This window comes from Falco punctatus, assembly GCF_963210335.1.
Source record: "Falco punctatus genome assembly, chromosome: 1".
In the NCBI taxonomy this organism is placed as follows: Eukaryota; Metazoa; Chordata; class Aves; order Falconiformes; family Falconidae; genus Falco; species Falco punctatus.
In genome coordinates this window covers 96,931,290-96,955,905 of record NC_137580.1, presented here as the reverse complement: position 1 = coordinate 96,955,905, position 24,616 = coordinate 96,931,290, and the positions used below count along the sequence as shown (strand labels likewise).

The 24,616-nt window shown below is 52.4% G+C and overlaps 1 protein-coding gene across 8 annotated transcripts in view; it reads left to right on the top strand.

Moving 5' to 3' along the window:
- The first annotated feature begins 14,080 nt into the window (after positions 1-14,080).
- NCOR2 (nuclear receptor corepressor 2) overlaps positions 14,081-24,616 on the top strand; it is a 252,056-nt gene continuing 241,520 nt past the window's right edge. For 6 of the 8 annotated variants that reach the window (XM_080369506.1, XM_080369505.1, XM_080369503.1 and 3 more), the window contains exon 1: positions 14,082-14,464. The gene's annotated coding sequence lies outside the window, so the exon portion shown is untranslated. Of the gene's footprint in view, positions 14,465-15,040; positions 16,063-24,616 lie in introns of those variants that run through there. The other 2 variants (XM_080369504.1, XM_080369501.1) reach the window with 2 other exon arrangements.

Genomic DNA, 24,616 nt, shown 5'->3' with positions numbered 1-24,616 from the left:
TTATTTTCCCATTGGATAGTTACAAACACAAAAAAACTTGAACCGTGGCCTGAGCTGCATCCGCTTTGTATGAAATATGGGTGTTGAAATGCCAAATTCTGCAGCTGGCAACGTTTCAGTTGAGGGGAGAGATGCTCGATGTGACCTTTCTGCATAAAAACATGACTCCTGTGGGCACCCGGGGCTGCGCTGAGGGCTTAAACATCAGCCTGCACTGGCAGAGAAGAAATATTGGCCCTGCAAAAACACCCTGGAGGAAGCAGGCAGCTCTCCCCCCGCCCCCATTAGCTGTAACGAGGCACTTCGTTAGGGACCAGGTGGGAAGCGGCTCCCACCCGCCCGCTGCAGGGACACGGATGCTCGCTGCAGGGACATGGATGCTCGTGTCATGGCTTATTGCTTTTCACTTGGACAGGGCTCAGGCGGTGATCAAGTTAAAGGGAGGGACTGTAGCTGTTCCCAGAACAAGAGGTCATCTGTTTTCTTTCAGGGGATTTGGCTCCAATTTCATCATGTTGAAGAACAGTGAGGCCCTTTTATCTGCTGGGGAAGGGCTTTTGGGGAGGGAGGCATGGTGGGCTTGTCGCTCCCTTGTGTGATAACTCATTTTAGAGCCTCACATAAAACCTGAGATCCGCTTCACGGCTCGGGAAAGTGCCCTAGTGAGGCAGAGCAGAGGCTGGGGATGCCGTGGTACCATTGCGACCCTGATCCCCAGGACCAGGCGGGTGCGTGAGTGCCAGCCACACTCCGCACCAAGCACCCCACTGCTTGCACGATGCCATGGAGATGGGCAAATTGTCCTTTTTTTCCCTTTATTTTCCCCGCAACGCCTATAATAGCTGTTTTCAAGCCTATAGCACCCGGTGTTAGTCTTAGCCTCTACCTCCCAAATACATTTTTGGATAAAAATGGGAGTGCCAGCGTGCTGAGGTGGGGTGGATAATTTTAAAGCAGCTGGCAGACTCCACAGAGCAATTACGCTCCAGGTTCCCAAATAGCCCTGAGCTCGGGCACTGCCTGAAAATGCCACGAGGTCTGTTTGTCTGGGGCTGGCGTGGGTTGGGGAGCTTCGCAGGCAACCCAAAATGTTGGGATTAGGCACAGCTGGAGCTTCAGTGAGGCCAGAGGGGCCCCTCGCCCGGCTGCCCAAGCCCACATGAAAGGGAATGGCTCCCAGATGTTGCACAAAGCCCACCTTTGGGAAAAAAAAAATAAATCTCTGATCTTATCCTCAGGACTCCAGGCATTAACTTTCCCTTCTTCACACCCTCCACGCCAACAGCAGAGTCTTGGTGCTGCTAGCGGAGCATCTTTGGATGGGGAACTTCTGTGATGCCTGGGTAATAGTGCTTTTTCGTGCAAAAAAATCCCATTTTTTTTAATGCTTTCCCACTTAAATTTAATGTGCTCAGCCTGTTGTGCCAGCAGCTTTTTTTACGCCAAGAAAAATTGGTTAATTTTGAAGGTGTTGGATGTTCCTTTGCTGGGGGTGCTCCAACGTGCTTGAACACAGGCTCGCAGGTGCTGGAGCAACAGCTGGGTTTTAGACAGTAATTGCCCCTCACTGTCCCTGGGATGGAGGTCTGGGAGAGCCACCATGCCTTGGGAGCTGGTTTTTCCAAGGAAGTTTTGTTGGCCCTTTTTGGCAGCTCTCCAGAAGCATTCCTGTGACTTGGGACACGCGATGCCCAGCAGACAGCCCAGATCCTGGCAGTGCCCAGGAGGGTTTTCATCCTATATAGGAGGGTATTTCAGGAGCAAGGTGTTTGCTGGGGGCAGGCAGGGACACAGCGACCCCACAGCATCCATCCCTGGCTCCATCTTTTCCCCTTCCAATTTGCTACAAGAGTTGCTTTTTGCCTGCAAGCAAGGGAAACGGTGATCTTGCTTTATCACTGTCCTTCTCCTCTAAGCAGAGGATTATTGAATTAGAGATGGCACCGCACCGACACTCAGCTCCACCGATTCCCCTCTTTAATCCTTTTTTTGCAGCACTGGCTGCTCCTGGCCCCGGGTTTCTGCAGCTGCCCATCATCGCCCTCTTCCCAGCCAGCTGCTGCCGGCAGGCTGTGGCAGGCAGGGACAGAACGTGGCACAGCCCTTACAGCTCTTTTGCTCTAAGGCTTTTCAGCCAGCCAGGAGGGCTGGGTGTCCTGCCACAGCCGCGTCCCTGCTTGGCTCCGCTCCGCCTGCCAGGGTCTGGCTCCTACAGGCTGCAGGAGGATTTATCGCCAGGGAAATGCAGTGCTCCAACTTAGAAAAGTAGGGCATTCACTTGGCAGCTCAAGAAATAATGGGAGATCCATTTAATTATTCCACAGAAATGCTCAGATTGTGCAGATGCCTAACGTAGATTTAATATAATTTAGATAACTTGTGTCTATAAACACGTCTGGGACTGAACCTGATGTTCGAGCTGTGGAATCAAGCCTGTGGTTTCGCTCCCTGATTTCAGCTGGAGCTTCAATTGTCCAACAAGAGCAGGATGTGCCCAGGCTCAGCTCTGTGCCTCACCCTGCTGGGCACTGCCAGGCCCTTCGCTTTGGGTCTGTGGTGCTGAGGAAGATGTTTTTCCCTGGTTCCCAGCTGTTTTTTTGTGCAGAAGCTGAGCTGGGCAGTTGGGTCCCATGCTGGGGCACGCTGCCAGCCTCGGTTGTGCTTAATGGAATGAGACAGAAAAGAAAAAAACCACCTATTGCTGGCAATATCAGTGCTCTAGGGTTAAACTAAGCCCCTTCTGCTGTTGTAGAAAATCACCCTTTTCCCCCAGCTGCCCTGCCCAGGGCAGTTCTGCAACCTGGCTGAGCCCAAATGCTGCTCCTGTGGCAGATGCTCAGGATCTGCTCTGCCAGGTGAGCATCTCCTTGGCATGGCAAATCCAAGGACTTGTTTGGCACTAAATACTTGAATAGTTTTTAATAGCTTTGTTTTTCTCCACTTCCAGCTTGCTCTGGGCTTTTTTCTCCCCCAGCCTGGCTTGTTTCTCCTGCCCCTGGTGTGCGCTGCTCTTCACACCTTGAAATGCGTCCTGACACTCCAGTAATGGTTTATCAGCCCAAAATACTGAAGGTGGGATGTTACTTGCTGACAGGCTCCTTGGCTGGGGCATCCAAGGAGCTGGTGCGGAGAAATGCCTGGCAAAACCCAGCCCCTTGCCTTGCCAGGGGTGCAGTATCCCTCCAGCACTGGCTGGTCCCAATCCCCATCGATCCAGGCTGCGATTAATCTTCCCATTTTTAACTTTGACTTTAAAATCCCATGCAGCATTGAGGTAAGTGTGGGAATGACACACATCACTGCGGAGTAATTAGACCAAACGCACACACACACAGAGGCACAGCAGTACTGATTTCTGCATTAGCATGATAATGAATGTTCTCACTAGAAGCTTGTAATTATGTTTCCTCTTTTTTTCCCCTCCCCCTGAAAGTATAATTAATGATGAATAGAGCCAGAGTTTGACGCTAACACTTTTTTTTTTCTTTTTTTTTTAAATCCCTTTTGGTTCTATTTCTGCCCTATTAAAAATTTATGAAGGAACCAGAGGTAAAGTCATTTTCCCAGACAGTTGCTCCTATAAATTCAATGGGAATAATATTAAAAATAATAACAGTAGAGGGCAAGAAGGGACTTTGCAGAGGGTTTTCTCCCCTCTTCTTTAGGCTGTTGCCCAGGTAAGATGCTACATTTGCCAGTCAAAAGCCACAGTCCATCCATCGCTGCAGCTCGGTGAGCACTGTCAGTGGGTGTGGATGTGCCTGTGGGTAACACGGGGGGACAGGCAGCTCCCAGTGGTGCTACCCCTGCAGGTCCCCTCCCCAAAGCTGCTGCAGCCGTGCAGTGTGGAGGTCAGAACAGGGTGATGACGTGCTCCGGGAGGAAAAAAGAAATATCTTTATTTCTTTAAAATAGAAAAAAAATAACCCACAAGTGCTTTCAATACCTTGGGAAAGTTATTTAGGTATACAAGATGCAAAATCAAAACTTCTAAGGAAGTGCTTTTCTTTTTCAGTCAGCTCACAAAGAAGATTGAATTTCTTGCTGATAAAGTGTTGGTGTCTGTGCAGTGGCAGCATGCCAGGACCCTCCCAGGATGCCTGTCTCTGTGGTGCCCTGGCTGCACAGATGCAGGACAAACCTCAGGGTTTGGTCCGAAAGGCTGGGGTGGTGTGACTGCTTGCAGCGGGGGAAGGTGCTTCCTCCCCACCTCCAGTATGCCTCAGATTTTCCCTAGAAAACCTGTGTTTAATCACACCATCCTTTGGGGACAGAAAGGGGGAAGAAGTTGAAGCCAGATCAGCAGCGTGGGGTGATTGGTTTAAAGATGTAACATGTGGGGACAGGGATGGAGGATGAGCCGCTGGCAGGATTTCCATCCTTCCAATCATCCCAGAAGAGCTCCTTCCAGTGTGGCAGGCTTACCTCCCTGCCAACAAAAGCCCAGTTTGTTTTGCCCTCCTCCTCTGCTGGTTGCCTTTCATGCTGCCAGCCTTCCCTTGCCATAGGTGTGAACTGTTTTTCTTTTTAAATTGCATTTATTCTAACAAATGTCTCATGCAAACACAATTGCAGGTTTGCTAGAGGGAGATGCTATTTGCAGGCAGCCTTGCACAAAGGCAGATTTATTCTCCTTCCATTCATTTGAAGCTAAAGTAATAGCTCTAACTACATCTGACTTATAATAAGCGCGTTCCTGGGAACAAACCCATATTCTGCATGTATTTCCCTCTTTGTCAGCTCCATCTAGGCACTTTTTCTAGCCCCCCCCCTCCCCCTTTTTTTTTACAATAACAAAATCAGAGCCTTGTCAGTTGAAAGTTTATATGCCCTATTTATAGCACTCTGCTGTCTCCCAGCTTTTATGTTCCAGCATAAGTAGCTCTTTACCCTCTGCTCGCAAGGAGCCTAGTGTGAGCCTGAGCAGAGCCCGCATCTCCAGAACAGCTCTTTTATCCTTCCCTGCGGAGGAAGGCATGCCCTGCTTTCCATGGACTTGCCTGCTTTGGCTCCGGCCTTGTCGGAGGCTAAAACCTGTACCCTGTGGGACAGTGGGCTCTGCCCTGGGCGTTTTGGTATCCCTTTTTGTCAGTGTGCCCTTGAACTTGAGGACTGCTTTAGGGAACGGGGGTGTTTCGCTGGGCACCAGCATGGTTTGCTGTTTGTGGCTGTTGAGCACCTTGCTGGTGACCATCGGTCCTGTCTTCTGGGGTGTGATGGCTGGGAAGCACTGCCAAAGTTTGACGCACAAATTTGCCATCCACCTGATAACTTTCATTAATAAGAAGAATATAAGAGTTCCTCCAGGGGGCTTCAGTGGTTACGTCGGTGATTTTTGTAGTTAAGCTGGTACTTCAGTGCAGTCTGTGTATTTAAGTAGACTTCACAGGCATACAAGCCTGAATTCAGCATCGCCTGTGGCTCCTCTACAGGCTGTGGCTGGTTCCTGAACTTCTCTGTTCCTCATCTCCAGATGCTGTTTGGGATGAGGAATCAGGACAGGCTCTGGCAGAGATACTGGGGGAGGGCTCCCTCCCTGCAGGCAGCAGCTCCCAGCACGGCGCTGGCTGAGATGGAAAGCAGAGACGGTGGTTTGAGAACAAGTCAGAGTCACCACAACCCATAGCACCCTTACAACCCCGCTGCCACAGCGTGCCAGCTCTCCCAGGCTCTTCCCAAACCTCTGAGCCCCTTGTGTTAATCCTGCCCAGTGGGCTGAGGGAGCAGAGCTGGTGGGAGCTGGGCGCTGTGCTCCCATCCCACCCAGTGCTCCCACGCCAGTGCACACACACGCTCTTTCCCCCTCTCTCAGCAGAAGGCACAGTGTCTCCTCTGTTACCGTGTCCTGCGTGGCACGTCACCAGGGCTCAGGCAGGACTCTCCCATCTGTTCCAGGCGGAAAGATTAGGATAAAAGGGACTATTGTGCTCTCCTCCCTCCAACTAACTTTAATCCCAGTGAAGGGAAAACTCGAAATGCTCAAAAACCCTGGATGAGAGGGTCCTGCTCAGAGGAGATGTTTACAAGATAAACAACCATTACAAAATAAAATTGCAAAATAAAAAAAGCATCACAAAATAAACAGTGTTTCAGGTGGTAACTCAACGGGCACGTCCCTGGTCCAGCGCCAGGGAGCTCAGCGCTGCCACAGCCCGGCTCCTCCGTGGGGTTTTGCTTGCCGAGGAACCGGCCCGTCTGTTAAATATAGCTGATGAGCTGTTCTTGAATTGCACCTAATTACATCTCCTCTCCACTGTGTCGGCGCTTCCCAGCTCTTTGGAACCACAAGGAGCTGGATGATTGCAGCTTGAACTCCTCAGGTGGAGCGAGACGCTCATTTGTTATCCCCCTGTTTGGCTGTCTCGTACTTGGGAGGGGGGAGATAAAAAGTTGAATTCTCTGAGAAGGGAGGGGAAAAAAAAAAGAAGGAAAAAAAAATCCTGGTGAGATTCCTTTTGAACTCTTTGCTCATTAAGATGTCAAAAGGTTGGGTGCCCCAGCAACCGCTTCTCCTCCTCTAAGCAGGGCTTGAAATTGGTGCAGGCATCGTGCAGGGAGCTCGCAACGCTTGCCCGGCTGCGTGTCTGTGGGAAGATGCCCATAGCTGGGTGCCTGACAGCTACAGGATCCCTCCTGAGGAGCTGTTCTAATATAAGCAAGTGTCACTCTCCTAACCGTGAGCAGCCACCCCTTGCTGCTCCTGCACCACCTCACCAGCCTCTCCATGTGCCTCTTCTATGCCTGTCCAGCCACACCGAAAATACCAGTTCAGGGCCATGTGGTGGCCACAGGAATGCGTGGACTTCACCTGGAAAAAGTCATGACGTGAAAGATATCTGGATTATTTTTTTTTTTAGAGATGGACTCCCAAGCATCAGTTTGGTTTTGCTGAGCTTATTATTTTTTTTTCCCCAAGATTTTGCCACATTTCAACCAGCTGCTTGCTGGCCCCTCTGTCCGTCTCCTGCCTGCAGGGCTTACACAATTTCCACTTCATTTTTCCTGGCTCCTCCTTGGGCTGCACATCTTCTGTCTTTTGTTAAAAGACACTTCTCCATCCCAAAGCAGGGCTCTTACTGGAGCTTAAGTGGGTATAGAACAGGGAGATGTGTTTTTCTCAGTCTCAAAAAATACCAAATGTTTTAAAACGAAAAACCTCCACAAATAAAATTCCCATTTCATGCACAAAGCAGCACATCCAAAGCGGGGAAGCCTTTGTTTCGCAAGGGTGGCATTGGAGAGGTGAGAAGGGGCTCAGGATCTGCTCCGACTTCAGCTCAGCTCTTTGGGGAGAAAACCAAACCCTCCTGTCCCTGCAGGGCCAGAGGCTGGAAGCACTGGGAGGCAGCAGGGGGTCCCCTGCCATGGGAGGTATCACTCCAGGGCCACCGTGGGAAAAGGGGGAAAAGGCACAGAGCGATGCCGTGGGCTGAGACGCCGGTGAAGGGGTACCCAAGCTCCCCAGGAAAGGGGCTGCTCCATGCATATGTGTGCCGGGGCACTGCCACCAAACCATGGTGGGCTGGGTGAGCCTGCGTCCCCTCCTCACTGCCGGCGGGGAAGGCTCCCACAGTGCCGGCTGAACTCAGCTGAGGGAGGGACAGAGCTGTCCTTACAAATACACTTCAGATCTCTTCCACAGAGGAGGAAAAGTGCCAACACGACCAAAAATATGCAAAAGATCAACTCTCTGGTTAGAAGTGGCCTGGCTACCAGCTTCAGTCTCAGGCATTTGGCTTTGCTGTGGGAAGCCCTCATCATTTTCTACTGTTTTACTCATAGCCAAAAATATGATGAAACCAGAACCGAATGTGGTTTTTTTCTGTCTCATTACAGTAAGCATCATAAATTATTCACCCATGAGATGCAACTGCATTTTTTTACTCAAAAAGAGCTTCCTTTTGCCTTCAGGGGGTCCGACCTTGGAGCCTCCCTGGGCTGGTGGCGGACCTCAGGGCTTTCGCACCCACCACAGCCCAAAACCATGGGGATATCCCTGCCGGATTTTACCTGGTGTCCCCACAGTCCCCCAGACCCAACTGTCCCCATGGTGGCAGTAAATATTAGGGGGTGTGGAAGGCGGGGCAGAGATGGGGCAGAAGATGTTTTGGGGCCATTCCTGGCAGGCAGTGGGGACCACCCATCCCAGCACCCGTGCATCCCAAGCCCTAGTGCCAGATCCTTCTAGAAATGGTGTGTCCTAGGACAATGTCAGTCTAATCAGTGCCCTCTTCGTTAGCAGGGACCTATAATTAGAAGCAGCAGCCAGCCATCTGCTTTTATCTCATCACATCACACGGTGCCTCTCCGCTGTCCTTTATTACCGGCCATCGTTTTAGATCAACGTTTCCCTCCACCCCCAACCCCATCTTATCTCACTTTCATTATCGCTAATGACCGGCACTGGCAATGCTTCGTGGTGGAGGTACAAGCGTGGGCAATGCTGGGAGTGCTGCAAAAAGCGAGCCTGTGTTTGCTGCCTGCCTGCACGTTATTCCCTCCCCTGTGATATTTTTGGGGTTCACAGCCTGGCCAGTGGACCTTCCTGAAATACCCTCTGCCTCACGCCAGGTGTGGGCACCAGGCCTGAGCATAAAAAAGCACTGGGGAAAATATACCTGCTCTCAAATATTCTGAGTTTTTTCAGCTTGTAAAATGCTTTCCCAAATGTCCCACTGCATCCTGCTCCTGGTGAGGATGGCATCTGTTGGGACAGCAAGAGGACACACCAAGTGGCCAGGGGCTGCCAGGCAGCGAGACCTTGGAGGAAAGGAAGGAGAAACCCCTTTTTTATGCATCTTTAAATTTGGTGCCTAGACAAAAGCGTAAGACATATAAATGGATTAACAGCCATGGTTTATTAGTGCTCCTTAATTCACTTCACAGGGCTGAAGGAAAAGTTATTAGCAGATGTATGGCCAGTAATAAGCTAATTATAACTCTGTCAGATCAGAGATTTGAAGAGGTGGGTAGTTTTGTGTGCGAGATAACTATAATTGTCTGTTAAAGATTATGAATTAATATTGATTTAATAAAGCTGTGGCCATTTATTTCTGCAGGAAAGACTAGTTAGTTATTCTGTGAGCTGCCCCAGCACCATGGGAGGCAGCAACCTGTCTGCTAGGGGCATGTGTTTGGGTGCCAAAATGCACGTGGGACCAGTCGCTGAGCCCATGTCCTGCCGTTGGCATCCTCGTTGCTGGCTTTGACAGGGACGGCTTCGGAATCTGGCTCCAAATTCACACTCTGTGCCCCACTGCACTGTGCTGGCTTAGGTCACGATGCACCTTGCGGGTGGGGAGAGCATCCCTCCATCCCCCTGGTCCCCGGGGATGAGCTGGTGGGGGCCAGGCCGGCATGCCGTGAGAAGGCACAGTGAGCTGGCATGCGTGGGGAGCTGTGGGGCCGCAGCGCTTTTGTTGTGGGTAGGAAGCAGAGCATGCACCACGCTTCTACCAGCGCATTAATCACCCTGCTGATCTTCCACTCATTTTAACCATTTCTCTGTCTGATGCCTGTAACAGACGCCTTTATTTGGCACCAAAGGGAAGAACACCGCTGCCTGGACAGGGGCATTTGCTTTTTCTGTCTCATTGGGGGAGAAACTTTGCCACTGCCACATGCCATTTTACACCCACGGCCGTAGGGTACCGTGGATGAGAGGACCTGAGTGCGGGCAGCTGCCCTCTGCACGGCATGGGACATGCTCCTGTGCCTCACGCTCTCATTGCAGGGACACTGGCACAGGACAGCACACAAGTGCTTCTGCTTCAAGGCTCTTCCCCAGCAAGAGCTATTGGGTGTTTTGTTTTTTTTTCAAAGTGATTTGCTTCTCCAAACTGATTTGGAGTTGAATGCTTTCACTCCATCCACTCTATTATTATTTCTGTGCCATTTATTGAAATAACATGGTAGCCATCTGTAGCCGTGACCACTGGATCTGATATTAGCTGGCAGCGCCGAGGAGCCACAGGTCCTTCGGGAAGAGGTACCGCTGCCTGGGAGCAGCATGCCACAGGCAGGAGGCAGCCACTTGCCCCTGCCTGCTCTCCCCACCAGGTCTGTCCAGCCTCGTCAGTCTGCAAACAGCCCCTCTGCCTATCTCCATCACCAGGCAGAAAACATCATTTGTGCTTGCACCAATGCATTTGCTGCTTTTAGCTGAATTTAAAAGCAATCTCTGTATTTATCAGAATTCAAAAGCTGATGCCTTCAGGAGAGACATGACTCTTTTGGGGTCCTGTCTGCCCCTGACACGTTAAAACCTGCAGCAGCCTTAGCACAACTTGCAAGGAGCTGATGCGAGTGTGCAGGTCTGGCGCTGACAGTGTTTTGGGACAGCCAGATGGAGCAATACCCACTGCTGGGCCCTGGCGTGGGGCTTGCAAACCCACGCAAACCGCTGCGGGGGGGAACAGGCAGGTGCTCAGGACCGCTTGGCCCAGCCGTTTGGGAAGGGAGCCAAGGAAAGAGCCAGAGGAGGAGAGGCCAAACCTTGTGGCTGCAGTCAGGTCTGGCTGGGAAAGCACAACCCTGTTGCAACTGCAGCGTGCTGGGATGCTGATGGGGGTCCCTTCCCCACAGCAGGGCTGACGCACGGGGGTGGATCACGTCGCACCTCGGTGGTGAAGGCAGCCCTGCTGCTACCTAGATAATTTCCCGATGTACAGCCACCATCCAGGATCACTTAGTTTTTCCCCTCTCGGCATGCAGCCGAGTGCCACCTACTTCGGGATATTCATGTCGCGTCATTTGTTTCCATAAACCACGGCCAGCTTGAAGGCAAGATGGAAAAAGGGAGGAGTGATTGTCTCCTGCAGATGGAGCGTGGCGTGGGGAGCTGGTAGAAGCCCCAGAACTGCCAGCCAGCTCCCCAGGCGTCTCCTTTCCTGCTCCCCCAAGGTGGCAGGCAGAGATCTGTAGTTGTTTGTTTTTTTTCTGAGACTGATCCACTTCCCTAAGATGAACTCCTGCCCTTCACCCTGCCTGAGACTCACCAAATTCCTCTCGTGCAAGTAAAGGCAGGTCACCGGGGTGGTGGGAAGGCACTTTGTGGGGAGCCACAGTGCATCAGGCAGGGGTGCAAACCTCCCACCACCCCCACCCCTCACCAGGCATATCCTCCACCCCCAGTGCCGGGGGGTCCAAAGTCCCTCATCCCTGTGCCGGTACCACAGGTCACGCATGGCTGTGGAGGGTAAACCCCCGCTGTGGTTTCCACACACATTGGACCTAGTGGGCTGATGCTCCAATAAAATCAATTACAAGATGACTTAGTTTAAAGGCTGCAGCTTGCTTGAGTGTAACTACCTTCCCCTGAAGCTTTGCATGGGAGGGTGGTTTCAGAGCGGGGGTGGCTCCTGTTTTGCATCTCGCTTCTTTTCCTGGAGGAGTTTAGGTGAACCTAAGCGAGAAAATACCCCGATCTCTTGCATTTGTGCTGGGCAAATGGGGCAAGTTTAATGTAAAACATCTGAAGACTCTGAGGCAGGACTCCAGTTTTCTGCTGAGATCTGAAATCCTCGTCTTCGCTGCTGGATGTTTCAGAGGCTCCTCGCATTACCATTTTATCTGATGGAATAGCTATCAACCTATCAACGGCAGCTTCGAAGTGAAACGCCACAGAAAATCTGTGTAAGCTATCTGCAGCCTCACGGCTCTGTCTTCTGTGTTTAACGTGTGTGTACGTGTCCGGCTGTGGCACAGCAACCCACGCCAGCTCTCCCTCTGCTCCGTGATGCTCAAGGCAGGCTCACTGTTGTCTTTGCTTTTGGGAAGCCACAGCTGCCAGAGCCTTGGGAGCTACCACAATCTCATCCGTGATTTAACCAGAGCGAGAAGCTTCCAGCTTCCACAATTGCAGGGAAAAAGCTTGAAAACACAAAGCCTCAAGGCTCTGAAAGCCAGAACCCCGTTGCAAAGAGCACACCGTTGCTGCCCGGTGTTTGCAAGGCCGTTATTTCAAAGCCAAGCTCATTGTTTTTACCTTGTGATGGGGAAGGGGTTTGCTTTCCTGGGATCAGCAATACGGTACAAATGCATCCAGCCTCTTGCATTAAGGAGAGTCACATGCTCCTCGTTAGGAAGTTGTTAAGATGAGGATGATGAAGACAGGATCTAGCCCAGAGGGGTTCACCGCTTGGTCTTGCCCCACACTTGAAGTCACTTAGCCCCACAGCATTGGGGCAACCATTATTCTGGGGTATTAATGGGTAGTTTGGGTATGATTTGGGGTATTTGGGGATTACTGTGTGCAGTGGTTTTGCAGAATGGTTGCATAAACACACTGGGATCTGGTAGCTGCTAGGTACAGACGGCCAGGCTGCCAGAAGATGTAGAAATGCAAAAGGAAATCATCCCCGCGATTACAGGAGCAATGCTGCGGCGAGAAGCCTGTATTCACACCACAATCCCAGCTCAGCAATTCCCTTTGGGACTGTGGCCTTCTGGACATAGGAACACAGGCAAAAAATCCATCTGTACTCCGGCAGGATATTCAGCATAGCTGGAAAGTGTGTTCAGCCCTGAGGGTTTTTTTGTAAATACATTTGATTATAGTGTTATTCTAAGGTCACTGGAATCTAAAAGCCTGGCTCCTGGCTCCTGTAAAATTAATGTCCTGAGTCTTTTTGCCGTGGTACGGGACTTGCCTTCCATTCATTAAGTAAAACGTCACAGATATTAAAAAAAAAAAAAAAAGCTTAAGAAATGCTAAATGGCTGGAGCAGAGACACCCCGCAATGCAGCACGGATAAATTGGGTTTTTTTTTCTTCCAAGATAAACGCATCTTCAAGAGGAAGATCTGATCTGCCGCTTCGCTTCACAGGATGCTCAGCCTGCGAGACGAACGCTTACGAGCAAGGACGTGAACCGCATGGAAGGTGCTGCCTGGAGCCACCAGACACCCAGCTGCCGCCGGCGCGGGAAGGCAACTTTTCCTGCTTTTCCCGGCGCATTGGGCTCCTTTGAGGCAGTTTGACTTGTGCTCATGACCTTTCTACTCGCACCAAGGTTGCGCCTGTGCTCCATATGGAGCCAGGTGACTTCAGGAGACTGAACCTGGGCCTGGGGACTTCTCTCTGGCCCACGGCAGTGCAGCCGGAGCGGGGCAGGGAATGCAGTGAGCCACCCTCCCAGCACAAACGCCACTCCTTGGAGATGCAGGAAAAGTGGAATAAAGCGTGGGGAGCAGAGCGGCAGGGAACCCGTGCCTGCCCACCTCTGCCCACATCCCCTGCTGCCTTTGGGAGCGGGGCGGGAGAAGCGGAGGATGACAAGATGCTTTTCCAGCTTTTGGGGTGATGCATCCATCACCTGTGGCAGGGAGGGGATGGATGCGCCCAGGCAGGGGGCACCCAGCCACGGGGCAGGAACGGTGGTGGCTGAGGGGCAAGGCCTTCCGCATCCCCCTGAGAGGTTGGAGAGGAAGAAAAAGTATGAAAAAGCAGGATGTTAGTAAAAAGCAGAAGTTAGGGGGTGACACTGGAAGATAGGAACAGCGTGGGAGCCACCTGGGCTGCCTCGGTGCCTGGCTCTGGGGGCATCAGCTTGTTAAACCGCGCAGAGTTCCCTGCGACCCGCCCCCCCCCCCCGCCCCAACAACCCGGGAAGGCGCCCGGTGCGGCCGGGATGGCAGCGCGGACCCTGGTTGGGCTGGGAAGGCAGCGAGCAGCCTTGCCCCAGAGACTCCCCCCTGCGGGAGACACCGGGGGCTCCCTGCTGCGGGACGGCCCCGCCACCGGCCTCCCCGGGCTGGCGCTTCGCCCGCTGGTCGCGGTGAAGAACCCGAGGGGCCATGGACCCCCCACGCCCCTTAAGCACCGGTGTCTGACAAGGCACCGGGAGGGTCTTGTCACCCCCAAAATTATTAATGACGCTGAGCGGCATTAAGGCGGCCCGCGACGCCAGCACGGCCGGTGGCACCGATGGCACCGGTGCAGGTGGCAATCGGTCGAGCCGGTGGCCCGCGTGCCCAGCACCCCTGCGGGGGACCCCCGCCCAGCGGGCACCCGGCGGGCGGACGCGGCCCCTTTAAGGCGCGCGGGAGGCGCGGCCCCGCCCCGCCCCGCCCGGCCGCCGGGGCGGCTGTGGGGCGGCCTGAGGGACCGCCGCCGCCTGCCGCCGCCTCCCGCCGCGCCGCGCCGAGGCAGGGCAGGGCAGGGCGCTTCTGGGCCAGCGCTGCGGCGGAGGGCGGCCCGGCCCGGCCCGGCCCGGCCCCGCGGGCGGGCGGACGGACGGACGGACGGACGGACCCACCGGCAGAGCGACCGACGGGCGGACGGACTGACGGACGGGGAGCCTGGCGGGGGAGCAGCCCCATGGCTCTGGATTTATAAACACGGCGCAGATGGCGGGGCCGGGGCCCCGCGCCAAGCGCTGCCCCGCCGGCCGCTGAGGCGGGAGGCGAGGCGAGGCCCAGAGGGAGCGGCGGCCATGGGGGGCGGCAGCTGCCGGCGGGATTAGGTAAGGCGGGGGGGCCCGGGCGTGGCGCTGCCCGGGGCGGGCCGGGGGCCGGGGGACCCTCGAGTGAGGCCGGGCCGCTCCCCGCCAGGTAGGGCTGCGGGCCGCCGGCGTTACGTAAAACCGAAAATGTGCCGCGGGAGCTGGCGGCCGCCGGAGAAACTTTTTTTTCCTCTTTTTCCCCTTGTTTTTCCTCCTTCTTCCCTCAGGGGACAGCTCTGCGCGGGGAGCTTCGGGCCCGGGGGTGCCCGCACTCCGCCAACTAGCGGGGACACCCCGCCTGCGGACAGGGGGCACCCCACGGCCCCTCCCCGCCTCGGCCCCGGCCCTGCCCCGCACGCCCCGGCGGCCCGCAGCGGGGGGGGACGCGGCCCCGGGAACCGGCCCGGGGAACCGGGCACCTGCCCGGCAGGGGCACCTTACGGGCCTCACCCCCCGCCCCCCCCAACCCCATCCTGCCCCGGCCCTGTCCCGTACGCCGCCTGCGGCCCGCAGTGGGGGGGTGCGGGGGGGTTCGCAGCCCCGGGAACCGGCCACCTACCCGGCGGGGGTGGCCCCGGGGGGCGGCCAGGTCCTCCCCGGACCGTGCGGCTGGTGGGTAAATGCTGGTGGTGGGTACACGAGGCTGGTGTCTGCAGGCAACAAGTGTATGTCTTGCTGGAGCCCAGCTGCAGTCTCTGGAGTGACTGGCTTTTTTTCTCCCTCTATTTTTCCGTCGATTCTTAGAATCCCTGGTGCCCTCTTCTCCCTCGGCCCTTTCTCCTGCTCCCCTGCCCTGACAATGCACAAAGAGCAGGCTGCAGTGGGTGCAGGCAGCTGCCTGCCATGTGGGCTGCTGCCAAAGCCACTGAAGCAGCAAAACCTCTAGGACCGGGGCTCGAGCCGCCTGGGCCGGGGGGCTGCGTTGACCCCCCCGACCCCCCCCCGTCCTTCCACTGCCTCCAGCCCCACGGCTGGCCCTGCCTGTGCGGCCCCGCATGCCTGCGCTGGCGGCTGGGGCTGCTCCCTCAACCGTGTGGTTTGGGTCAGCTCAAGAATTTGCCTGAAGAGCAGGATGGTGATCTGTGCAGCGGGGATCTCCAGTGCCACCCTTTCGGTTTACCAGTGTTCGTGGTTTGAACTCTTTCTGCGACCTCTCCCTCGGTATTCGCGTGAGGCATGAGCTCTGAACGCCTGAAAACGTCGGGGGTTTGCTGAATCTGGTATTTTTAATCCGGCTTTGGTGGATGTGATGGTGTTCTGCTGCTGTTCCTTGGCTGCATTGGGTGAGAGTGTTTCCATTTAGCGGAGGGCTTTTATCAGCAAGGTTAAGTTTTAGTTTGCTGCATGCCTTACAGATAAACATTTGGTACTACTGCTAATTCATAAAGGGACGTGAATTGGGACAACTGGGTGAGTATTTCCATCTCTTCTGAAGGTGGTGACAGAGCTCTTGGAGGGCTTTAGTGAAGACATGCTTTCCTGGATGGTTTTCATGGAGTTGTGCTCAGTTCTTTGGATTTCAATGCTGACTCCTTGGTGACTTTGGGACCTAGCTCAGCTTCCCGTGTGCCTGCGTTTGCCAGCTCTGCGCAGAAGCCGTTCCTTGGGTGGGGAACACGGTAAGCAAGGCTGGCAAAGTGTTTTGGGGCTGAGTCTTGAGAAGCCATGGGAGGGAAGTTCTGTGTGTGACAATATTTTATAACTTCAGTTGAGTAAGTTTTGGTATGAGAGAGACTCTTGCAAAACGCATTTAGTTTATTGAAAGCAAATGCACTCAAACCTCAGTTTGTTGTTGCCAAAAGGAAAAAGTAGAAGCTATTTTTGGTGCGAGAGAGGAGATGGGGCATGCACATGTCTGGGGCAGGAAAACACTGGTACTTTGTTCTTCTGGCTTCATGTGGGTGGTGGTTTCTGTTATTTAGCTGTGTGTTTCTGCCAAGTTGCAAAACATACCTGGTTCTGAAAACCCTGTGGAGGTCAGGGCCGGCTCTGCGCAGCTGGTTCTGGGCCCGTGTGGGAACACCTCCCACGCTGGCATCTCCAGCGCTGGAAAAGTGGGTGGATGCTTCTGGCTTCACACCTTTGAGTGCCAGGGAGGTGACTGGCATTTTTTCACGACAAGATCCGGACTGAAACCGTAAACTTGTTTCATGCAAGCCACCGAGCAGCTGCTGCTTGGCAGTACCTTTCCCTTGCTAATGGCGGTGGTTGGATTTGAACCAAGTTGCCTTGTGTGGAGGTTGTACCAGTCCCTGGAGCCATCCTGAGCTAAATCCAAAGAGGATTTGGTTCAGGCTGTGCTCATGTCTTGTAATTAGGAGATCCAGTCTGGTAAAGGCAGTTTTGTTTTGATTGGAGATGAAGGTGTGCAATGCAGATGTTAAGAGAGCTACCAGTCTCATCCTCACGGCAGCTCTGGACTGCGCTAGCTGGAATTGGGTCATAGGAGATGGCTTCATCTTTTGTGACATGGCTGTAAATTATTTGTCACCTTGATGGCTCCTGGTGTTCTTCCTGCAGCTGGTTCTGGTTGTTAATGGCCTCTGCTGGAACGCAGTCCTGTTTGTGGCCAGGTCATCCTGGGGAGAAACCTGCTTGAAGTCAAGCATAATTTACATGTTTGAGATAGTGTCAGCTTTCACAGCTCTTTGGGGAGGAGGAAAGTTACAATTTGCCCAGTTTCTAGATGAGTAGGTAGGAAAGGAAGGATTAAATTGGTAAATTTTCAGAAGTGGGTTTCTGGCAGCTGACTTAAGCAGTTGTAAAGGGGGGGGCGTTACGGGTTTGAGAGGGCCTGTGCTTGAGGAGCACTACTACCCATCCCTATCCCGATGTCTCATTCTGACCAGATCACTACATGTGTCTGAAAATTGAGGCCAGGAAGGTTATTTGAAGTTCAGTGTGTTAGAGCAAGACTGCTGGAGAGCTAGTGGAGTCTCTTTCCTCAGGAGTGCTTTGCCCATTTCAGTGTGAGAGCTTGTTTACTCCCAGTGGCAAAGTACTGGTTCCCGCCTGGGCTTGTGCCTGCAAGCAGTCATCCCCCAAATGCAGAGCGCGGACTAGATGCAGGGGTATTCCAGGATGGAAATCCAGGGCAACGTGTTTTTAAAACGACCGTTATCTTTGGGCAGCTGCATTTGTGTGAACTGTGGCTCGCTTCAGTCTTCACTAAGAGATTTCAATGGAGAGCAGGGGCAGCTCTAAGAGAACTAGAAATGAGGTACAGCAGCACCCAAGTTGCCTCTGTGATTAGCGACTGAGGCTTTTGCAGCCACTTAAGGATTTGGGCATCGTGAGGTCATGGATTCTTGTCTAGGATGCTGTGGCACAGGCTCTTGCATGGCTTTGAAGTGCCCTTGCTGCATATTAATATAGGAAGGTGGTGGAGAATTGCTGCTGATGGCTGGGCTTGTGCTGGCACACAGGTGTCGGGGTCTCTGATTTTTCCTGTAATGTCAAAGGGATATATCTTTGCACCTCAGTAGGAAATGAAAAGGTGTATCGTTTAATGAGCATGGCTAGAGCAGGGATGCTTCCTAAAAAAGGACTGAAGAGGGGAGCTGGAGCTCCAGAACAAAGGGCATGGAAATGCATGCAAAAGCCTGGTCAGGGTGAGGGAGGGATCTGGTAGGAAGGGGAGGAGGGCAGAAGAGCAGAAGGAAATGAGTGATTTGGCAGTTTTGGGAAGTGAGCCCTGACCTGCATGCGAGGCAGCAGCGGGACTGTACTGGGAATTGAGAAATCTGGGTTGCTCCCCTAGTCCTGCTGCCCACCCCACTTGCCACTTCCCTTCTCGAGGCCACCAGTTCTCTCTTCTTGACAACCTGCCACTGGCAGCTGGAGGCTCCCTGGGGTCTGGGCTTATTAAAGACGAGGACTGGGTGTTTTTGGTGAGCAGGAGAGCTTCTACCCCTGCCATTGTCACAGTGGGAAGCTTAGAGAGATGGGACATGGTTGTGGCTGTGCAGACAGGAAGAGAAGCCGTTTGCTGCGGACCCTGCCGCTAACAGCGTGTACTTGGCCACTGGTCCGAATTTGGCTTGGAGTGGTGACCAGTGCTGGAGGGAAAGCAGTAAAGGCAGAGCTGGGTGGCCACGGCTGCGATTGCTACCACAGTGCTAGGGCTAGTGGAGAGCTCAAGCACGGAGTTGGGGGGATGACAGGGAGAGCAAAGCAATCGGCACAGTTATGTGCCTGCTGGGTGGCACGGAGGATGCTGATAATGGTTAGTGCTCTCAAGCGCTTTATAGCTGCGGAGCGCTGAACAAACATTAACGAATGTAAAGGATAGAAGCTTTGTCTAGTTACAGGGAAGGGAAGTTAACTCCAAATTAACTTTATGATCCGTGAAACTGAAGGTTATTTAAAAAAATAATAACATAAATGGAAATGCTGAAGTTTTCCAGAGTCGCTGAGTACACTGCTTGTTGTTTAATGCCTTCCATTTTTTCACTCCCAGTCTGTGTTTTTGGCTCGGGAACAAATTACAAGCAATATCAGCTTACGCTTGGATTTGAACCCACATTACTCTTAGTCAGCTGAAATATTTCCCCTTATCGCCGCTCCCATAATGTTTATTTTAGACCGGATAGCATCATGGCTTTTCTGCTAGCTGTAGGGAAGAAGCCAGTCTTTGGAACAGCCCAGCACCTTGGAAAGAAATGATCTGGAAGCTGGTTCGGTTTCGGAATGACGTACGGCTTCGTTTTCCACAGAGTGCTTTATGCCAGGCTGTATCCCAGAACAGTTTGCAGCGTTAAAAACCCAGGAGGCGGCAGATGGATGAATTGCTGACAGATTTAAAATCGTATGACAAACACAAAGCATGCAGACGTGAGGCCAAGGTGGGAGGAAGGTTGCAGGGGGAGGTGGAGGCAGAAAGGGTGAGTAAGTTATTCTGGGCAGGAAGAGATGTGCAGGCAAGGGCAGGCTCCAGTGGGTTCAGCCTAGAAGGGGAAGGGAAGGTCTACAAGAGGAGGGATGTGGTGAGGAGCGTGTTCCCATCAAAGGGCAGGGAGCCCTCAGTGTCCTGGACCAGTGGTGGGGAGGAGGAGGAAGGGGCCATGTCCAGCTTTGGTAGCCGCGGTGAGGCCAGGAGGAGCAGGGCTGCCCTGGGAGGAGACAATGTGGTGGGGCCCAAAATGGTTTCCTCCTGTGGGAAGTGGTCTGGGGGAGAGTGCCAGCACCCGGGGAGGCAGGGGTGGTGTGGGTATTGTCTCTGGTAGCTGCAGCCCTGGCTGCGGCTCTCCCGCTGGTGCGTATGTTGAGGGAGGGAGAGCCGGCAGGATTTCCTCTCTGTGGTGCTGGCTCCCGGGTTAGTAACTAACCAAGCAGTCTAGGTTTATCCTTTCATTGTGGAAGAGAATTATTTACATAATACCACTTGGCGTAATCTTTATTTAGCATTGTTTCCCTGGCGTAACGCTGGACTGAGTGGTGGTGCGCAGAAATGCAGCTTCGGCCCAAATATGTGGGAAGCTTACCCTTCCCATCTGGGTGTGCTTCCCCCCTGCCTGTGCAGGGAGCTGGCTGTAAACTGAAAAAAAAAAAAAAAAAAATCTCCAGTGGCGTGGTCTTCTGTCACGCAGTTTTTGGGACCCTTACATCTTCTAAACACTGTTTTGTGCAGATGGTGGTGGCCCTGTGCTGGTACCTGAATGCTTCTCACCAGCTTCCTAAGCAACACAGTTAAGGTTTGTCCTGTGCGTGTTAGGGCAAGAGAGCGGTTTGCTTGGTGCTCTTCTGCGTCTCTGCGTTGAAGGCAGAAGGAAAGAAATGTGTCAGCCCGTGGGTGGAGGATGACAGGTTTTGGGAAGGTTCCTGGTGTGGATCAGCCATCGTCTGTGATCAGTCCCTGAGGACTTGCTGTCTCCCAGGTGGGCAGGTTGCGTCCTCCTCAAGGAGCGTGTAATTGCAAGGTCTGGAGGCTTAGGTGGTTGTGCAAAGAGCTGGGGGCCGATTATTGCGGCACACTGTGGTGAAGGACTGAACCCTAGGCTTGGGTTTCAGTGGGGTGTTGAATCGGTGAGTGGGGTGAGCAGGCAAAGGCAAGCTTTCTGAAAATCTGCCTGTACCTCCCACTGTACAGTGCTGGCTGGAGAGGGTGGAGGGTCTCTTTACTCTGTGGGATGTGTTGGCTTTTAACAAGCTGGGGCAAACAATGGAAAGTTGGCTTTCTTCTGACAATATTTTAAAAGCTTATAAAATTACTCCACCAGCTACATTTTCGTAGGACCAGGTCTCAGCTGCATGCTGCTTGATCACATTGTAAATAGCTCAGTCTTTGGCCTCTACAAACTTCTCAGGCACATACCTCCCAGTGCAGCAGAAACACCGGTTTAGCACATGGTTTATCGGTGGCAGCACCTGGCTCATGTAGCAGGAGCACTTTGCAGCTCTGCAGAAGTGTTTACTGCTGAGGCCATGTGATCTCTTTGGCCTGATGTTGCAAGGAGCTGGTTTTGCGAAGGCTGTGAGTCCCCAGTGATTTACACGGGATTAACCTGGAGGCGCGCACAGGGTCCAGACTGGACATTGGCATGAGATGGCCTCTCCTGTGAGCCGTGCTGGAGGGTGATGCAGATCCTGTGTCCGTTTTGTGCGGGTGATGTGGATGTTACCCCATTAAGCCTGAAACTTGCTGGAACAAAGGTAACTTGTTAACACCCTCCTTGAACCACTTACACCTGGCAGGGTGAGTTTGCATTGGATCAGCGTTGAGATGTGTGACTGCAGCATTCCTGATCCACTGCTTGGAGCCCTAAAGCTTCCTCTACTGACTCTTCAAGCCTCTGCCGTTACTGTCATGCAATTCATGGTATCATGTGGTATGCAAATTTTGGGTGTGTAACAGAGCAGTGGTGTTTGGTATCAGAGCTGAGCGCTTGGGAAGTTTCTTCAGTCTTTTGCCTGGGGGTGTTTTTCCTGCATTGAGACCTTAAATAACTGTGTCCCCTCTTCTCTGGCACAAGAGTTTCTTCTGTTTGGCGAAGGGGATGACTCTTCCCTGTTGGAAAGACTATCTTAATCGAGCCCTTATTTTTCTGCGGGTACCACATATAATTCCATTAATAAACTGTTCAAGCTCCTTTAAAGCAGTTACAGCTTTGCCTTTTCTTTTTCTTTTGGTTTATTTCTTTTTTTTGGCCTTTGCTGCAGAGTTTCAAGCTCATGCCAAAGTCTCGGCTTCATTTCTAGGTCACCGGTCTGCCCTTTCATTTCCCCCCTCACACTGAAGTTGGCCAGCTTGTTTTGATTTGGTAATATGTGAGGTGGTGTCCACAGACAAAACCAGGCAGGCCAGTGAAATTCATGTTTCCCTGCAGCCTTGTTCCTGGTGTGTGTATGTGTGTGAAATAATTTCCAAATGCTAGACCAGAGGTGATTAAAAACTGTCAAAGAAATAAAATGCAACAAAGTCTGCGTTACAGGAATCTGTGTGTCAGGTGCTTTGGGAAAACTCTCTGAACTGGCAGTGGAAAAAGGCTTCAATATTCTCATCTAAGGCTTTCTAGTCTTAAATAAATGTCGTTTATTTGGGAGGTGCTGATGAGGCAGCCTGAGCGTATCCAGGCTGAGCAGGAGGTTGGTTGCTGCTGGCTGTGTGCAGGGGCCTGGGGCCAGGAGCGCTGCCTGCTGCGCTTGTTCTGCAGAGTTGTTTGGGATCCTGAGCTGCTGTTGAGATGTTTTGCATGATGTGGCACAGGCACCTGGGCAACTAGCTGGGCTGCGGGCTTGTGGCTGGAGCTGCTGAGCGTGACTGGCAAGGGGCAGAGGGGTGAAAGGCTGCTCTGCAGCCCAAGTGGATGCTTGAGGGGATGTGAAGAGCTGAAATCCTACTGGGGAGTGGCACATGGTGTCTGTTGCTTTCTCTGAGTGAGTGCAAGTGCTTGTTTTTTACTGAGCTGCAAGGCAATGGATGCTCAGAGGTTTTTATGCAACTCCCGTGTTGGGACCGTGAAGCAGTTGTCATGTCATCAGTTAGATGTGTTGAGCATCTTTATTTTTGGAGCAAATGATCCTGCTGACAGCGTGTATAGGAGGTGTCAGCCATCCCTTTTTTCTTCTTCCTTACTATTTTTTTTTTCTTAACTTGTAGGTTTTAGTCTTGGCTTTGCTTTGCTCCCTTGACAGGGTGGCTGCTAAAAAATTTTGTTATGCTTTTTGATGTCTGTGTGTCTTAAGATGCCTTGATTAGAGATGCACATAAAGAGCTGATGCGGTTTTGGTCCATAACCCAGCCAGCTGTCGGCAGCGTTCCTGAGGGCTGTGTGGTGATGGACTTGAGAAACACTGCAGGATTTTGGGTTTTCTCCAACGTTATGAAACAAAAGTAAAGAGAAGTCAGCATGTACCTGAAGGGTTGTGTTTTTCTTCTAACTCTCACTGTGGAAAGCTAAGGTTTGCATCTTCCTGGCTGAGGTTGGTGCTCATGAAATCTAGAGCACTTCTGTGAATGTCCTTAAACTCTGCCAGCAGCAGGTGAAAGCAGAGAAATGGGGATTTTGGTTTGCCCGGAGGTGGAGGAGTTGTGCTGCATGCGTGCAAGCACTCTGGTTGCTCCTGCTTCCCCTGCCAAAGACAGTGTGAGTTTTGCTATCTGCTTCATTGAGACAAGAACTTTAAGCTCCATCTGTGGCTTATGGTTTTTTTTTTTTTTTTTTGCATTTTGTTCAGTTGTGCTTTTTAAATGGCCATAGATTTCTTCTCGGCGGGAGGTTTCATTCCCCACACAATGTATCATTGTGTTTGTCTTGCTCTAGTTCCTTGTTTTATGCGGAAACACCTTGAACCTTTGGCTGAGTTGGAAGATGGGTGCAGAGTCAGACCCCTGGCTGCAGGCGTTGGGCTGTTCCAGGAAGAGCGTGTCTGTGCACGACTCCAGCCGTGAGTTACCCGGTTGCTGCTTGAGGCATTAGACATGTTTGGCTAACGCAGGCACTCCCCTGCGTTTTGATCAGGCAGTCTACACATACATATTTTTGTTTTACGGAGGCTGATCCTTAGGGTAAAGAAGGCTGTAGCCAGAAATAAGTGAGTGTTCACACTTGCCTTTATGAACTTCTTGAGTATTTTGCCAAATAATTCTTAGGTAAGTGAGGCTATAATACCTACTGTAAAGGATATGGCCAGGAATGCTGCTAACCCGAGGGCCTGATCCTTTCTTTTCTCATTCCAGTTTTGCATAAACCTGATAAAGGTGCCTGTGCTGTCTTGGCCATTTGCAGTTTGCTTTACGAAGCCTCTCAACCAGCACAATAAGTGTCTAAATAAATACAGCAGCTTTGCCTTGCAGTCTTGCCAAGTCAATTTGGTGTGTATGTTGAGGAGGCAGAACAATTAGTTACAGAGACAAATGGGTCTTCTCTGTGTTCTGTGCTCCCGTCACACGGCCAGCTCCCAGTGTTGCGATAAGCGTAACGGTGAAATCTGTATTAAGCAACCAATTAAGGCATCTGCAGAAAAAGGAGGGGGGTCGGGGGGGTGGGGAAGTAGCAGCTTAACATTAACCTGCTAAGAAAGGTGGAGCTGAGTCGTATCTCTTAATGGGTTTGGGGCTGTCAAACAAGGGTGATTTCTTCTGCCTTTTTCACAGTGTCTAGCTGAGTTCTTTTAGGCTGTGTTTCGGAGCTGTGGGGCCTTCGCTTGTAGTGCTGGCTAAAGGAGTTTGTTACCTTGCAGCCCCTCACCATGTTCCTAGCAAGGTGCTTCTCCTTCCTGTTCTTTTTGACCTGAGTAATTGAATAAATATCTTCACCAAGCAGTCGTGCTGGTGGTTGAGTTGGCACCGCTTTGGGGTAGTATGGGTGCTGCGAGGAGGGATGGGGAGCCAAGGGGCAGCCAGCCTGAAATCAGGGGATAGTGGCTGTAATTTATACAGCTTGTTTACATTTCAAACCTCTCTTTTGCTGGAGTATACTTCACAGTCCTGAAATTCTTCTCGAACTGGGAGATTTTTCTCTCAAACTTCTGTGCAGCCCTGTTTGCAGATGTTGCTCATGTCTCCCCCTAGCAGAGGACAAACCAATTTTGCAACAGGTGATGCAGACCCTCACGCAGGGTTCTGTTTGTGTTCTCGCAGCAGCAGTGATTTCAGCTTGGAGTCACTCTCAGGCAGTGTTGACAGAAGTTGTGTCCCTTTCTGCTGTGGTCTGGGCAGCTGGGAAGGTCTGT